Consider the following 19028-nt stretch of genomic DNA (forward strand, 5'->3'; position numbering starts at 1 on the left):
TATATATATATAAAATAAAGTACATGAGAGCACAGTGATGGATACTTCCCAGACAAAATCAAACACCTCACAGGATTGGTTAACTGGGTTAGAAATCTTGGGACTATGGTCTCATGAGACAACTCGGTCAGTTGGCACAAGATAATCCATAAAATTTATGTTCTACATCCTGGTTTGGTAAGTGGCATCTAGGGTCTTAAAGCTTGTGAGTGACCATTTAAGATACAACTATTGGTGTCTGCTCATCTGGAGCAAAAGAGAAAAAAGAAAGCAAAAGTCTCAAAGAAGAAACCATTCTACCAGACTAAATTATCTATGTAAACCATGGTTGATATATCCTGAAAAAAGAAGAACTAGATGACTCTCAGCTATCACTACCCACCATTCTGACTAGGAATAAAATAAATGGTCCTGGATAGAATGAGAGAAAATTGTAGAAAAAACTCAAATTCTTGAAAAATAAAAAAAAAAAGAATTTCTGATTTGCTAGACTAGTAGAGACTAGAGAGACCCCTAGACTATCACCCTGAGATATTATTTAAACTTTGAACTGAAATCACTCCCAGAGGTCACCTTTCAGCTAAATAAGATTGGCTCATAATATAAACAATATCATCCATGATTACTGTGCTCCTTAAAAAAAAAAAAAAAAAAAAATCTGCATAAGACCAGTCAACATTTAGCTTAGAACAAAGATGAGAAGATCATGGGAGGAAAGGGAAGCTAGATAAATGGAAACAGAGCAATCAGAATGGTAAAAATGAAAATGTTGACACAATGTGGCAAATGTAAACAATGTCATTGAACATGTGTAGAAATTGTTAAATGGGAACCTAATTTGCTGTGTAAACTTTTACCAAAAAAAGAAAAAAATATATATCCAAACCCATTGCCATCGAGTCGGATCCGACTCATAGTGACCCCTCCTTGGGTTTCCAAGGCAGTATCACTACGGAAGTAGATTGTCCAACCTTCCTTCCAAAGAGTGGCTGATGGATTTGATTAGTAGTTAGTAGTCAAATGCCTTAGGTACTATGCCACCAGAGCTCCCAAATATATATATATACATGTAATATTTATTAACAAGCCAAAAACAAAAAACCTCTAAGGGGTAATCATTACTCATCACATTTTATAGATGAGGAAACTGAAGACCAGAGAAGCTTTCTTCCCCAAAGAAAAATAGTTAACAGGTAACTGTTCTGGAATTCAAACCCAGGACTTCAAACTGACTCTTAAGATGTAAATCATCTTTATCTTTGGACACCAATGTACTTTTGAGATTGCAATTCTCCATTTTTCCTTTTACTCTAAAATATGCCTGTTCTTCCATATCTTCATGTTTTCTACTTCTTCCTTTCAATCTGTGGTTGTTAAGTTTGTGTGTCAACTTGGCTAGACCTAGTTGAGTGGCTGGGCAGCTAGATGTAGTATTCCCCACGATGAGATTGGTAATCAACTCCATGGTGGGAATGTACTGTGAGCAGCTGAGTAGCTGCCTTTGGGTATATGGTCTGCTTCCCATATATAAGTAGCAGCTTTGGGAACAGTGTCTAGCTTATGGCACACTTGAATCCTGCATGTAGCCATGTCATTGTTCAGCAGCCTGCCATGCTCTGCCAATCTTGGGACTTTCAATGGACTTGAATCAAAGGCCTGCCGTGTGGTTTGGTAACATAGGGACTGTGCCTTTTTACTTATAAACCTTGGGCTTGTCAGCCTCAGCAGCCAGCAGCTGTCTGCATGAAGAAAAGTCTCTAGCTCCAGTGGGCCAGGAGCAGGAGGCAGAACTGAAGCCCAAGGTTGAGGGCTTTTCACCCAGCCCCTAGAGACTGGCACTTTGAACTTGGACTTAAAGCCTTCAAATTATAAAAATACATTCCTGTCTGTTCAAGCCATCCCATTTGTGCTATATTCCTGTCAGAGTGACACTAGGTGAACAGAACACCATATATAAAAATTCTACTAGAACTGTCATAGACCACTCCAGCTACATACCTGTCATTCTCTGTTGGACATTATTGTCACCATCACCCATTTGGGCCTCAATCATGTGTTACTTGTTGGTGTGTTTTTAATATTGTCTTGTTTGCGATTCAACCCTAGTCAGTCAAATGATATACATTTATATTCATATTATAAATGACATATTTACAATGAGATGAATATTGTCTCATACACTTGAATAATCCAACAACAAAACTATGATCAATGAATAACATTTTATCTCTCTTTTTAATTTTCCTTTTGTTGATTTGAATAAAATTTGGTATTTCAGCAACAGAATCTCTTGAAGAGTATTTCTGAATGATAATAAACCAATGTTTGGGAGGAGGATGGAAAAGGAGCTCTGTCCAGAGGCAATAGTGTCTCCACAACCAAGCTGAATACCCTTGAAAAAATATTACATGAAAATGTTTCTATTAGCATGGTACCATCTATTAATTAGAAAATTGTTGAAAAGAGCTAATTAATCCTTTCTTCCAATTGCCATTGTTTATGACCCCATTTTCCTCATTCATTCATTCATTCATTCACCCAAACCTTCCCAATCTTCCATTCCCACTACCTTGGCCTGTCTTCAAATTTCCTTTTTCTTCACTTGGATTTTTCACAAGCATCCAACTCACCCCTCTGCCTCGAGCCTTATTCCTTCAAATCACGACTCCATAGAGCTCCAAGAAGAATTTTGCTGAAACATATATCTCTGAAAGTACTGTCTTCTGGTTTACTAGCCTACCATGCCTTCCCATTATCTTCCTGAAATTTCTTCAGAATAAAGTTTAAACTCCTGAGGCTGCCACTCAAAGCCCTTTACCATCTGACTCTTGCTTTTCTCTCTAGCTTCATTTTTCCACATTTAAATTCTTCCTCCTCATGCTTTGGCTCTTAATGCTTAAGGGAGCACCAGGTCTTTTGCTATTGTCCTTTTTGATGCCATGACTGGAATTCAAATGCAATATTGCATGCAAACAGCAGCAAAATCAAATGTTAGAGTAAATAAGAGTGTCCATTTGTAGATGGATGAACCTCCAATATGTGGTGCTGCCCCAGTTATTTGTGTCTGATTTCCCACCAACCCCATTCCTTCCTGTAAATTTTTTCCTTAGAAAGAAATGGTACCTGGCACAGAGAAAGGTAGTTAGCATTAAATCCAAAATCACTTTTGGGATTTGCTCATCTTTATAAGACAGGGGGCCTAGAGAACCTCATACATAAGTTTGCCATAAGTCAGAGCCAACTTGATGGCAACTAACAACAATAAAACAGAGAACAAATTCATACTGTTTGTCAAGTTTCTGTGAATTTACAAAAACAAGTTTCCCAGACATTAAAGAACAGAACTCAGGAAGAGTGATACAAAAACATCATAGTACAAAAAGACATTCAATTCTCTTAGAAGCACTGTGCTTATAAAAGGCATAAACACTAGGTACAGAAAGTTTAGTAATCCTTTTCCTAAAGGCAATTATAGTTTTTATATTACAGAATCAAATGATTGCTCTTTATTTGAAGGATGAAAATAAAGTGCCAGTTTCAAGAGGAGAAAAAGTATAACCGAGTTAAAACTAGCATCTGAATGGAGGGTCAGTCCTGTTCCATTCTCAGTAGACTGAGCCAAATGTACTTATAATGTGGACCGCTGTAACTTCTAATTTTCCCAGGTCATATACCTTTACATTGGTTCAGGTTCTGGCTTAATCATAGAAACCCATCAGCTCATTTCATCTTTGGCTACTTTGGCTACTCTTGCATGTCCAAGACTCTACATCCAAAATAGCACCATGTTGAGCCTTTGCCATGGAAGCCATCACCCTTCTATGTTCTCACAACACAGCAATATTGATAAGCAATAAAATGACATCTGACAACTACTCCTGTAGGAGGAAGAAAGAGACAGAAGCAAAGAGACTACACATTGAGTTCCTTTTCATACATGATCTCACATAAAAATAACACTCAAAATTAGGGATGACTGCAACGATATTATAGCTAAGAAAACAGAGCACAGCAGTGAAGTATTTTACCCAGGTTTTCACAGTGGCAGAACCAGGATATAGACTCAGATCTGGCTACACTGGACATGTTATTTCACTTGCATGCCAGCTGCTTCCCAGAAAGGAAACACAGATCTATTGTGCCGTAGCTAATTTCTGGGGAATAAGAGATCCAAAAAAGAAAACTTATTCTCAGCAAGTCCTATTTCTGTGTGCGTTAGGTGCCATCTAATCACCTCTGATTCATTGTAACCCTGATGTACAACAGAATGAAACACTGTCTGGTCCTGTGCCACCTTCACAATCCCTGCTATGCCCAAGGCCATCACTGCTGTCACTGTGTCAATCAATCTCATTGAGAGTCTCCCCTTTTTTACTGACCCTCCACTTTACCAAGCATAATATCTTTCTACAGGGAATAGTCCTTTCTGACCATGTGACCAAAGTAGGTGAGAATTCTGGCCATTCTTGCTTCCAAGGAACATTCGGTCTGCACTTCTTCCAGGGCAGATTGGTTCATTCTTGCGGCAGTTCATAGTATTTTCAGTATTCTTAGCCAGCACCATAATTCAAAGGCATCAACTTTTCCTCACCCTTCCTTATTTATTATCCAGCTTTCACATGCATATGAGGTGAGTGAAAATACTATGGCTTCTGTTAGGTGCACTTTAGTCTTTAAAGTGACATCTTTGCTTCTTAACACTTTGAAGAGGTCTTTTGCAGCAGATTTTCCCAGTGCAATATGACGTCTGATTTCTTGACTGCTGCTACTATGGGTGTTGACTGTGGATCTAAGTAAGATGAAATCCCTGACAGCTTCAATCTTTTCTCCATTTATTGTGATGTTGCTTATAGGTGCAGTTGTGAGGATTTTGTTTTCTTTATGTTGAGATGTAATGCATACTGAAGGCTATAGTTTTTGACCTTCATCAGTAAGTGGCTCAAGTCCTCTTCACTTTCAGCAAACACAGTTGTTTCATCTGCATATTGCAGGTTGTTAATAGTTCTTCCTCCAATCCTGATGCCACGTTCTTCTTCATATAGTCTAGTTTCTCAGATTATTTGCTCAGCGTACAGATTGAATAAATGTAGTGAAAAGATACAATCTAACATACACCTTTTCTGATTTTAACGCATGCAATATCTCCTTGTTCTGTGTGAACAACAGCTTCTTGATCTATGTACAGGTTCCTCAGAAAAAACAATTAAGTGTCCAGGAATTCCCATCCTTCACAATATTATGATTCACACAGTTGAATGCCTTTGCATAGTCAATAAAACACAAGTAAACATCTTTCTGGCATTCTTTGCTTTCAGCTAAGATCCATCTGACATCAGCAATGACATCCCTTGTTCCATGTCCTTTTAGGAATCTAACTTGTATTTCTGGAAGCTTTCTGTCAGTATAATATTACAATCATTCCTGAATTATCCTCAGGAAGAAAATTAATGTAATGTTAATAATATTGTCTCACAATTTCCACATTCTGTTGGATCACCTTTCTTAGGAATGGGCACAAATATTGATCTCTTCCAATCAGTTGACCATGTAGCTGTCTTCCAAATTTCTTGGGATAAAGGAGTAAGTGCCTCTAGCCCTGCATCCATTTATTAATGCATATCAGTGGGTATTCCATCAATTCATGAAGTCTTGTCCTTCACCAATTCCTTCAGTGCACCAATTCCTTCAGTGTATCTTGTACTTCTTTCCTCAGTGCCATTGGTTTTTGATCATCTGCTACCTCCTGAAATAGTTGGACATCAACCAATTCTTTTTGGTACAGTGACTCTGTGTATTCCTTCCATCTTCTTTGTATGCTTCCTGCATCAATCAATATTTTGTCCAAAGAATTCTTCAGCATTGCAAATTGAGGCTTGAATTTTTTTTCTTCAGTTTTTTCAGCTTAAGAAATGATGAAATGTGTGTTGAGAAATGCATGTGCAAAGTCCTGGAGTTAGAAAACCAAAAAGGAGTAAGTCCTATAATCTCCTAATATCTTGAATAATGAAAGAGTGTGCAGAGAATAAGTTACATACCTCATGGCTTCCATATGTGTTCCTCAGTGAACATTATTACAATGATAGTGACCCTCCAAACTTTAGGTTTTGAGTTTTAGAAAAGGTATTTATAACGGAACAAATATTAGCAGGCCAAGTGGAAGCAATGACAGGAAAAGAGATTATCTTAAAGGTAACACCCACCCTATTTTCCCATTGCATAACATCTTTAACCTTGAATGAAATGATCTCTTTCAGCATCACATTGGATAAACAGTGAAGTACAAACTGAAATTTCAAGCTTGGACTACAGAGCATATTAGCATCTTCCATGAACTTAACAACTACTGGTAAATTAAACATCAGTATTTCATGGCAACAAATATATCATTGACCTTTTGTGGTTGCTTAGATATCTCTCCTCAGATGTCTATCCCCAAGTAGTCATTCATTAAATAAGGTATCCATTGTCCATGCTACTCTATGCTTTATTGTTTATTGTTGTTACTTACCAGATGGTGACCTTATGTATATCAGAATAAAATGTTGCCCAGTCTTATATCATCTTCATGATCATTGATATGTTGGTGTCTATTGTATAGTTTGAGTGCCTTCACTTACCCTGGGGATCTCATCTCCCAGTACTATTATCAGACAATATTCTACTGTTATCCATAAGGCTTTTATTGGTTTATTTTCAGAAATAGATTGCCAGGCCTTTCTTCCTAGTCAATCTCAGTCTGAAAGCTGTTTTGTCTACTATATGAGACCCTGATAGTTTGAAATTCCAGTAACATAGCTTCCAACATCATTGTGCTTTTGTTGTTAGATGCCATCGAGTCAACTCCAATTCATAATGACCCTATGTACAACAGAATGAAACACTGCCCAGTGGTGCACCAGCCTCACAATCCTTGCTACTTTTGAGCCCATTGTTGCAGCCACTGTGACAATCCATCTCCTTGAGGGTCTTCCTCTTTTCCACTGACCCTCCACTTTACCAAGCATGATATCCCTCTCCAGAGAGTGATACCGTCTGAAAATATGACCAAAGTAGGTGAGATGAAGTCTAGCTGTTCTCACTTCCAAGAAGCTTTCTGGCTACACTTCTTCCAGGACAGATTTGTTCATTCTTCTGGCAGTCCATTCAGTATTCTTCACCAACACCATAATTCAAAGGCATCAACTCTTTCTTTGGTCTTTCTTATTCATTGTCCAGCTTTCACATGCAAATGAGGTGACTGAAAATACCATGGCTTGGGTCAGTCAACTTAATCTTCAAAGTGATGTCTTTACTTAACTCTTTAAAAAGGGATTTTGCAAGAGATTTACCCAATGCAATATGACATCTGATTTCTTGACTGCTGCTTCAATGGGTGTTGACTGTGGATCCAAGTGAAATGAAATCCTTACCAACTTCAAATCTTTTCTCCATTTGTCATGATGCTGCTTATTGGTCCAGTTGTGAGGAATTTTGTTTGCTTTATGTTGAGGTGTAATGCATACTGAAGACTGTATAGTCTTTGATCTTCATCAGTAAGTGACTCAAGTTCTCTTCACTTTCAGCAAGCAATGTTGTATCATCTGCATATTCCAGGTTGTTAATCATTCTTCCTTCAATCCTGATGCCATGTTCTTCTTCATATAGTGCAGCTTCTCAGATTATTTGCTCAGCATGCAGACCAAATAAGTATGGTGAAAGGATACAACCCTGATGTACACCCTTCTCAATTTTAAACCATATAGTATCCTCTTGTTCTGTTCGATTCACAGTCTCTTGGTCTATGTACATGTTCTAATGAGAACAATGAACTGTTCTGGAATTCTCATTCTTTGCAATGTTATGATCCACACAGTAGAATGACTTTGCATAGTCAATAAATCATAAGTAAGCATCTTTCTGGTATTCTTTGCTTTCAGCAATGATATCCCTTCTTCCACACCCTCTTCTGAATTCAACTTGAATTTCAATAATTTGTTATGATCCACAGTGTCAAATGCTTTGCATAGTCAATGAAAAACAGATATTCTTTGTTTTCAGCCAAGATCCATCTGACATCTACAATGATATCCCTTGTTCCATGTCCTCTTCTGAATCTGGTTTGAATCTCTGGAAGTTCTCTGTCAATATACTGCTGCAAATGTTTTTGAATTATCTTCAGCAAAATTTTACTTGTGTGTAATATTAATGATATTGTTCAATAATTTTCAGCATCATTGCAACACAGAAGCCACTGTAGTATGACAAATTGACAGACGGGTGGTGGTATACTATGCTAAGAAATGTAATAGACACACACATTGGCTTCTATCTTCAAAACTAACCACTTCTTATATCTTTCTCCACTACTTTCACCATAATTTGAACAAACATCATTTTCCACCTAGAACATAGTAACAGCTTTGTAACTGGTCTCTGGTATCTTTTAAAACTGGGAACCAAACTGTAATACTCCTCTGCTTAAGATCTTCCAATGGCTGCCCACCACAATTACAATAGAATTTGAATGCTTTACCCTGCCCTAAAATGCTACATGATCTAACCCCTATCATCATTTCCTATTTGCTAACCCCCTAGACCTTTGTCCTAGATGTTCCCTCTGCCTGGAGTACTCTTGGCAGGGTTTTCCCCCCAAGTTCCCCTAAAACAATTCCTTCTCAGAAATACCTCTCTTAACAATTCCATCTTAAATTAATGCTCTGCAATGTTTTCCTCTTTAACTATCCTTCAATTCATGTATCATTAAATATAATACATTTTTAGTTATTTGTTATCTGTTTCCATCACCAGAATGACAGCTCCTCAAGGAGAGATAATTTATTGATTATGTTTACCAATGATCCCAGAGCCTAAGCAGAACCTGGTTCACAGAAGTGCTCAATAAATACTTTAATACCATTAATGTAAACTTTGACATACACATGAAAATAGAAGTAAAAAGAAAGTAACATTCTGACTGATGTCAGAAAATACTTTCTTTATTTACAAATCAAGTAAGAAATAAAGTAATAAATTTTGAGTTCTGAAGAAGATGACACATAAGTAATAGTCCTATTGTTGGGACGAAAGATGTAATCTTTCATCCCAACAATTTCACTTATAGGTCTCAATACTAAAACAAGACACTGTTGAGTTGACTCTGACAATGTGTGTCAGAGATGACATGTGTGTTAGAGTAGAAGTACGTTCTATAGGGTTTTTAGCAGCTGGTTTTTTGGACATAAATAACCAGGACTTTCTTCCAAGACACCTCAGGCTTGACTAGAATCTCTAACCTTTCTGTACACTAACCAGCAGACAAGTACACTAACAATTTGTACTACCCATAAACTCTAGTCTCAATACTAAGATAAATTTTTATATGTTTATCAAGAAGCACTCATGAGGATATTTGTGGTGGCATTATTCAGGAAAAAAAAAAAACTGCAAAATCTAAGTGTAGTGTCCTTTAGTACAGCAGTGATCAAAATAATGAATGCTAATTATCATACCATTAAGTATAATGCAGAAGTCAAAATACATGATGTGATCAAGTTATTAAATATTTGTAGCTTTCATGATAAAAAGTATTTAACTTCATCATAGTGTGTAAGGCACTTGACTGCTAACCAGAAGGCTGGTGGTTCAAACCCACCAGCCGCTCCTCGGAAGGAAGGTTGGGCAATCTACTTCCATAGTGATACTGCCTCGAAAATCCAAGGAGGGGTCGCTATGAGTTGGGTCCCACTCGACGGCACATAACAACAACAACAATAGATGTTCAGTATGTCATGTGAATTACATTATTGAAACATATGTTTCAAAATATAAAGAAAAACAAAAACACAGGTGGTCCAATAGCTCTTACAACAGGGTGATCCTGTTAATTTTTTTAAAATACAAAAACAAACCCATACAATCATGTGTATACAATCATGTGTCTCTTACTATCTATGATACATTCTGTTAAACAGCATGGTAAGTGATTTGGATGTTGTGTGAACACAATATTCTATACAGGCAATTACTGGATTATGAATAAATTCCTTTCCTAAATCTGTCTTTAAGTCAAATTTTTATGTAAGTCAGAACAGTTTAGTTCAGTAGGATCTAAAGTCAGTCAAATGTTTGTTTTAGTATGTAGTATATTGTGTACCATTCTTTGCATAAAAAGCATTAAAGAAATACTTCCCGATATATTAAAACATCTTTAACATAAAAATACAGAATTAACAAAATCATATTTTTATGCATGCTACAAAGTAGCACCCTTTTGTTCTGATAAACCCACTGTATATATCTCAAGTTATTAATAGTGTTTACTGGTGTTGGGAGCAAGGACATATATGCAGTTAGACATTGCCCAAACAGATGTTATGTCGTGCACCACTGTATAGGTATATAGTTAGAAGTTATTGAGTCTGTTCCGACTCATAGTGATCCTATGTATAAGAGAATAAAACACTGCCTGGTCTTGCTCCACCCTCACAATCATTGCTATGTTTGAGCCCATTATTGCAGCCACTGTGTCTGTCCATCTCGTCGAGGGTCTTCCTCTTTTTCATTGATCTACTTTACCAAGTATATACCCTTTCCAGAAACCGGTCCATTCTGATAACATGTTCAAAATACATGAGATTAAGTCTTACCATCCTTGTTTCCAAGGAACATTCTGGCTGTATTTCTTCCAAGACAGATTTGTTTGTTTTTCCGGCAGTCCATGATATATTCAATATTCTTCACCAACACCATAATTCAAATGAATCAATTATTCTTCAGTTGTCCTTAATCATTGCCCAGCTTTTGCATGCATATGAGGTAATTGAAAATACTGTAGCTTGGTTCAGGCATCTTTAGTTGTCAAAGTGCTATCTTTGCTTTTTAGCACTTTCAAGAGACCTGCAGCAGATTTCCCAATGCAATGTTATTTGATTTCTTGACTGCTGCTGCCATGGATGTTGAGTTTTGATCCAAGTAAAATGAAATCCTTGAAAACTTCAATCTTTTCTCCATTTATCATGATGTTGTTTGCTGGCCGCATTGTGAATTTCTTTGTTTTCTTTATGCTGAGGCGTAATCCCCACTGAAGGCTGCAGTGTTTGATCTTCATCAGTAAGTGCTTCTAGTCCTCTTCACTTTCAACAAGCAAAGTTGTGTCATCTGCGTATTGCAGGTTGTAATGGCTCTTCCTCCAATCCTGATGTCCTGCTTTTCTTCACATTGCCCTTCTTCTCATATTATTCACTCAGCATACAAATTAAATTAATATGGTGAAACGATACAGCCCTGATGCATACCATGGCTGTGTATAGGTGTCTCAATAATTCATAAAGCATGATCCTACTTATGTTTTGTTTTGTAAAGGCAAACATACTCTAGTTTGTATACTCATATGTCTGTAGCAAAAGATGTGGGAGATTATTCACCAAATTGTTAAGGGCAGTTATTTCTTATTGATGAACATGATGGTAGGAGTGAGAAGAGTAAGGAGCAGAATCTCATTTTTTTAAATTCTAGATACTGTTATGTTGATTGAATCCAAAATTTCATCATCTGACCTTACGAAATAATTAGATTCAGAGAGTGAGGGATAGTTGTGTTACTTGTATACAAGTTAAAATTTTAAATAATATAATTTACATGACATACTGAACATCTATTGGCAAAGTCACATAAGTTAAAGCTAAATTTTTTTGTCTTGAAAGCTACAAGTATTTAATAATTTGAGAAGCAGGGTGGAGGGTACAAGGAATGTTTTAAGAAGCAGTTATATTTGAGCTAGGCCTTGAAGAGGGACTGTATTTTAACAGATGTAAATGAAATCAGTCAGGTAAGGGCAGTTGTCTTACCAGAGTCACGGATATATGAATCTGAATGCCATGTTCAAAAGTTTTTTAAACTGAAGCAGTATATATGTGTGAGGCATTAGTGGTAGAATTCTCACCTCCCATGCAAGAAATCTAGGTTTAATTCCCAACCAATACATGTCATGTGCAGCCACCATGTGTCTGTCAGTGGAGGCTTACATCTTGCTATGATACTGAATAGGGTATAGCCCAGCTTCCAGAATAAGATGACTAGGAAAAAAAGGCCCAGAAAACTCCTTGTGAGAATCAGCTAATCAAAACCATATGGATCACAATGGTCCGATCAGCAACTGATCAGGTTGAGTTTCACTCTTTGGCAAGTTGTGTCTAAACATATTATGATATTGTGTTCTTTAAATATTATCTCTCTGTTGTGTAGGGGTTGTGATAAGTTAAGGGCCAACTCATCAGCCATTAACAACAAGAACAACAACAACAACAAAAAACATTATCAGTATTATATCTCTAAAGTCAATTTTTCAGATTATAGTGCTGTTGATTTGTTTCCAACCCATACCAACCTTAGAGGAGCTCTGGTGGTGTCGTGCTTAAGGGATTTGACTGTTAACCAGAAGGCTGGTGGTTCAAACCAACCAGCCACTCCTCGGAAAGAAGATGGAGCAATCTACTTCCCTAGTGATACCACCTTGGAAACCCAAAGAGGGATTACTATGAGTCGAATCTGACTCTATGGCAGTGAGTTTTTTTTTTTTTTTTTTTTTTAAGTTACTTAATCAACCAAGCAACACTTCCTAAGGCATTTGACTGCTAACCAGAAGGCTGGTGGTTCAAACCAACCAGCCACTCCTCAGAAGGAAGATGGGGCAATCTACGTCCGTAGTGATACTGCCTCAGAAACCCAAGGAGGGATCACTGTGAATCAGATCTGACTCGATGGCAGTTAGTTTGGTTTGTTTGGTTTTCAAACCAACCCTGTGTGCAACAGAATGAAACACTGCCCAGTCTTGTGCCATCCCAACAATCCTTGCTATGCTTGAGCTCATCCTTGTAGCCACTGTGTCAGTCCATCTCATTGAGGGTCTTCCCCTTCTTCACTGACACTGTCCTTTACCAAGCATGATATCCTTCTCTAGGGAATGATCCCTTCTGACAACATGACTAAAATAGGTGAGATGAAGTCTGGCCATTCCTCACTTCCAAGGAGTATTCTGGCTGTACTTTTTCCAGGACAGATTTGTTCATTCTTGTAGCAGTCCATAGTATTTTCAGTATTCTTCACTAGCATCATAAATCAAAAGTATCAACTCTTCTTTGTTCTTCCTTATTCATTGTCCAGCTTTCACATGCGTAAGAGGTAATTGAAAATACCATGGCTCGGGTCAGGTGCACCTTAGTATTTAAAGTGACATCTTTGCTTCTTGACACTTTAAAGAGGTCTTTTGCAGCAGATTTGCCCAGTGCAATATGACATTTGATTTCTTGATGGCTGCTTCCATGGGTGTTGACTATGGATCCAAGTAAAATGAAATCCCTGACAATATCAATCTTATCTCCATTTATCATGATGTTGCTTGTTAGTGTAGTTGCATTTTTTTTTTTCTTTATGTTGAGGTGTATCCCATATTAAAGACTATAGTCTATGATTTTCATCAGTAAGTTGTGGCTCAAGTCCTCTTCACTTCCAACAAGCAAGGTTGAGCTATCTGTTAATGAGTCTTCCTCCAATCCTGATGACACATTCTACTTCGTATAGTCCAGCTTCTTGAATTAATTGTCCAGTATACAGATTAATAAGTATGGTGAAAGATTACAACCGTGACGCATACCCTTCCTGATTTTAAACCCTGCAGTATCCCCTTGTTCTGTATGAACCACAGTCTCTTGGTCTTTGTACACATTCCTCATGAGAATTAGCTGTTCTGGAATTCCCATCCTTTGCAATGTTATGATCCACACAGTTGAATGCCTTTGCATAGTCAATAAAACACAAGTAAATGTCTTTATAGTATTCTTTGCTTTCAACTAAGATCAGTTTGACATCAGCAATGATATCCCTCGCTCCACATCCTCTTCTGAACCCAGCTTGAAGTTCTGAAAGTTCCATGTAATATACTGCTGCAACCATTTTTGAATTATCTTCAGTGGGATTTTACTTGTATGCGATACTAATGATATTGTTTGATAATTTATTTCCACATTCTGTTGGGTCACCTTACTTTGGAATGGGCACAAATACTGATCTCTTCCAGTCAGATGGCCAGGTAGCTCTCTTCCAAATTTCTTGGTATAAATGAGGGAGTACCTCCAGCACTGCATCCATTTGTTGAAACATCTCAGTGAATATTCCATCAATTCCTGGAGCCTTGTGGTTTTTTTTTTTTTTTTTTTTTGCCAATTCCTTCAGTGCAGCTTAGACTTCTTCCTTTCATACCATTGTTTTTTGATCATGTTACCTCCTAAAATAGTTGGACATAAACCAATTCTTTTTGATATGGTGACTCTGTGTTCCTTCCATGTTCTTGTGATGCATTTTTCAATAATTTACCCATAGAATCCTCCAATATTGCAACTCTGGCTTGAATTTTTTTCTTCTGTTTTTCAGTTGGAGAAATCCAAAGTGTATTCTTCCGTTTTGTTTTTCTAACTCCAGGTCTTTGCATATGTCATTATAATACTTTACTTTGTCTTCTTGAGCTGCCTTTGAAATCTTCTGTTCAGTTCTTTTATTTTAGCATTTCTTCCATTTACTTTAGCTACTTTTGTTCTTTTCTTCCTTTTTTGTCTTTTTAATGACTATTTGCTTTCTTCATGTATAATTTTCCTGACGTCATCCAACAACTCATCTGTTCTTCACTCATTGGTATCCAGTGCATCAAATCTATTTTTCATATGGTCTCTAAATTCTGGTAGCATATAATCAAAGTTGTATTTTGGCTCTTGTGGGTTTATTTTAGTTTGCTTTAGCTTCAACTTGAACTTGCATATGAGCAATTGATGGTCTGTTTCGCAATCAGCTCCTGGCCTTGTTTTGAATGATAATATTGAGTTTCTCTGTTGTCTCTTTCCACAGATATATTCTGTCTGATTTCTATATATTCTCTCTCTGGTGAGGGCCATTCGTAGCCACCATTTATGTTGTTGAAAAATGGTATTTACAATAAATATATCTTCAAGCTTGCAAAATTTAATCATGTGGTCTCTGGTGACATTTCTATCCCTAAGGCCACATTTTCCAACTACTGGTGATGCTTCTTTGTTCACACTTTTGCATTCCAATCACCATTAATAATCAACACATCTTGATTGCACATTTGGTCAACTTCAAAGTGCAGAAGTTGGTAAAAATCTTCAATTTCTTCATCTTTGGCTTTAGTAGTCAGTGTGTAAATTTGAATAATAGTATTAACTGGTCTTCCTTGCAGTCATATGGATATTACCCTATCACAGACAGCATTGTACTTCAGGATAGATCTTGAGATATTCTCTTTGATGATGAATGCAACACCATTCCTCTTCTGTTTGTCAGCCCCAGCATAGTAGATCATATGGTTGTCTTATTCAAAATGGCCAGTACCAGTCCATTTCAGCTCACTAATGCCTAGGATCTCAATCTTTAAGCATTCTATTACACTTTTGACAACTTCAGATTTTTCTAAATTCATACTTCAGACTTTCCATATTCTGATTATTAGTGGATGTTTGCAGATGTTTCTTCCTATTTTGAGTCATATCATCAGCAAATGAATGTCCCATAAGCTTTTTTAATCCATATCTTTAAGGTTTCCTCTATTTTGAGGAAACAGCACTTCCCCAGTCATATTTTGAGTGCCATCCAACCTGAGAAGCTCATGTTCCAGTATAATATTGCTCGATGTTTCAAGACTATTCATAAAATTTTCAAGTAACATATCAAACAGTGTTTCACTTCATTCATAAGGTTTTCAGTGACCATTTTTTTCAGAAATGGATGGCCCAGTCCTTCCCAGTCTGTGTTAGTCTGGAAGCTCCACTGAAACCTGTCCACCATGGATGACACTGCTGATTTTGAAATACAATGCCATAGCCTCCAGCCTCACAGAAACCCACCACAGTATGACAAACTGACAGATGAGTGGTGGCAGGTTATGGTGAAATAAACTATTCAATTAATAGGTGAAATAATGTCTAAATGTGGTGATATTATAACAAAATGTTAAGGTAAACCTTAGTCTTTCTTCCTAGTGGGTTATATCCCATGAGTCATTAATTTCAAATATGCTCACTATTAGAATGCTTCAGCTAAGATTTAGCAAAAAATATACAGACCTTGGAGAAGAGTGGGAATGTCAATTTGACTTTATGATAAACTGCTCCTTAACGTAGCAATGAGGACAAGCTGAGTTGGAAATAACAACAAAAAAAAAAAAGGACATCTTTTGGAAAACGTTTTTAAATTTGAAGATCTAACTAGCCGTACTCTATCTATCTATCTATCTATAGATCAGGTTTATTAAGATGGAATCCACTATTTACCATTCATCTATTTAAAGTGTACAATTCAATAGTTTTAGCATATTCAGAGTTGTAAAATCATTACCAGAATTTTAGAATATTTTCACCACCCAGAATAGAAATCCAGTACCCATTTGCAGTGGCCCCTCATTCTGTTCCCACCTTCCAATCATAAACTTTAAAAAACAATGGTATGTAAGAACTAAAGATATTCAAGTAGGAAAGCACAAAAGAGAAGCTAAAGGAAGAAAAGCAACTGACAAGGAGGGTACAGGAAAATAAGAACCTTTGAAGCCATATATGGATAAACCAAAAACCAAACTCACTGCCATCGAGTCAATAGCCGACTCATAGAGACCCCTCCTTGGGTTTCTGACGAAGTATCTCTATGGAAGTAGACTGCCCAATCTTCCTTCCGAGGAGTAGCTGGTGGCTTTGAACTGCCAGCCTTTTGGTTAGCAGTCAAATGCCTTAGACACTATGCCACCACAGTTCCCTATGTGTGGGTAGAGATAAATAAATGGTCATGCTGCTGCCTCTAAATCGTTACTTCAATAAGTATACTGATGACAAAACCAAGATGGGCTTATTTCCCTAACTGAAACTCCTACTGTTACAAGGAGGGGTGATCCAGAAATAGAACATAAAGATCACAATATCATGATATGTTTAAACCCAACCTGCCAGAGAATGGTAAAAATGAAGCCAAATTACCAGACTCCTGACCATTATTCTGTTCATTAAAACCACGAAATATTTCATAACTTATGTAGCTACTAAGATGGCAAAGTTTATAGGTTGAGATTTTTTTCCCTACAACCTAAATGGATTCCTGGTTTTCTGAAAAGATGGTAAAAAGAATTACATAAGAGGTTTTCATCATACTGTCAGCAGCAATGTCTTATACAATTCAAGCATTTTAACATGAGAAGATCCCTTCTTATTTTTATACTGTCTTCACACACATCAGATTCAATAATTTAAGAAAGTTCACTCCCTAAGACAAAGGGTCACAGAATACTGTTCTGGCATCTTGACCTTCCACCCTCAGATGTTTGGAGAACACGTGGAAGTTAATGCTAGCCCGCCCAAGTTGAAAGATGTGACTCAAATTTTGCCAGCTGCAAGCAAGTGCTCCTTCATCTAAACTTTTGCAACTTTCAAGACAACAGAAGTCTAACTAGAGATATGATAAGGAAAAACACATAGAAGTAACTTTCCTATGAGTTTGACTTTTCCTGAGGTAAAAGACAAGCCAGTGGAATTTTCTCAACTTTAGAGATAATTGCCACCAGTTCAAAAGGAAGAGAGGTTTGTGTGTATCTGGAAAAATCTACACAGTACTATAGAAATGCATGTAGGATACCAATTGTAAAGTAGGACTCTCTTCAAGACGGTGTTGCTAGGTGTTTGATAAATAAAAACAAATAAGATTGAGTACAGAGGAACCGAGTCTGAACATGACTTGTTGGACAGGGAAATCAATTAAGGAAATGCCAGTTAGTGAGGTAAGAAGAATGAAATTAAACATGCCAAGTTTACTCACATTTTTTTAAAGAAGTAATTACACAAAGACAGGTGTAGTGAGAAGTCACTGGTGTAGAAATTAGGAGACCAGGAAGATGAGAGGAAGTTTGTTTTAAGGTGGGGTTGAAAGGAAAAGATTGACCCTGTGACACAACCCACCATGTGTTTGTTCCTCTACAGTTTGTTCTGTGGAATGGCCTGAGGCCCTGGTACACAAACCAGCTATTTGTAGAAAAACTGTACTTTGGAGGCTAAACCAGATTTTGCACTGCTTCTTATAAGGTGTTAGAAAAACAGATCTGTAAATAAACAAAACGTCGCTGGGGTGACTATATGCAAACTGGAAGATTCACACTGATATGCAATGATGCTGACTTGTATGACTCTCCATTGGTTGCCAGAATAATAACCATCTCTTAGGGTATTATTCATGTTCAAGACCTTCCCCAGTCACATCTCAACAATTTCTTCTAAAGTCACTACAGGTTTTCCCTGATGCAAGCTAAATACTTGGTCTATCCAAACCAGCATATTCACTGTCACCTCCCCCATTCTCAAACACACACTGCACTCAGTCACCCTGGATATCTTCCTTCCATTTGGCCAGCTTCCCAAATGTGATCAACCATCAAGAACTTTCTAAAGTCTGGCTTCCTTCTTGAGATTTTCTAGCTTACTCCCAAAACGCTCCTTTCTTCTATAAGCTCTAGTGTATATTGTCTGTGCTGAAGAATAGCATGCCTTCCCATCACTTGCTAAAACAGGTCATTTTATTGTGTTTTGTCTGTCCAACCTGCCTATAGCCTCTGTAAGGACAGAAACTAAGAATCACTCATGTTATAACTCCCTCAGAGGGAAGACAACTCTCCTAATTATGTAAAGATGAGCTAGAGAAGCAGGAAGACCAGAGGACACTAACACATAGTTGGTGTTCAATGAATGTTGGCAGAAAAAGAAAAGACACAGTACTAAAGAAAAGGGCTGCTATAAAATATGCAAGCCAATGACTGAAACAAGAGAAGAGTTTATTTAATGCTCTTGTCCTAGGCTCTCCCTCATTGGAAAATTCAGTAGGGCAAGTTGAATGCAGGTCTGTTACTTTCTACAAATGGCGTTCATAGTTAGTCAAATGGCTTCTATTGCAGCCAGTAGGAGGAAAGAAAAAAATGAAGTCCAGATCCAGAGACTGTCCTTTAGGAAGTGAGT

The 19028-nt window shown here is 37.3% G+C and overlaps 1 pseudogene; it reads left to right on the plus strand.

Annotated features, from left to right (window-relative positions):
* Nucleotides 1-3580, plus strand: part of LOC103203327 — a 31594-nt pseudogene extending 28014 nt beyond the window's left edge.
* The last annotated feature ends 15448 nt before the right edge of the window (nt 3581-19028 follow it).

The sequence above is a fragment of the Orycteropus afer genome, unplaced genomic scaffold (genome assembly GCF_000298275.1).
Source record: "Orycteropus afer afer isolate SDZICR_OR568_19922 unplaced genomic scaffold, OryAfe1.0 scaffold00212, whole genome shotgun sequence".
In the NCBI taxonomy this organism is placed as follows: domain Eukaryota; kingdom Metazoa; phylum Chordata; class Mammalia; order Tubulidentata; family Orycteropodidae; genus Orycteropus; species Orycteropus afer.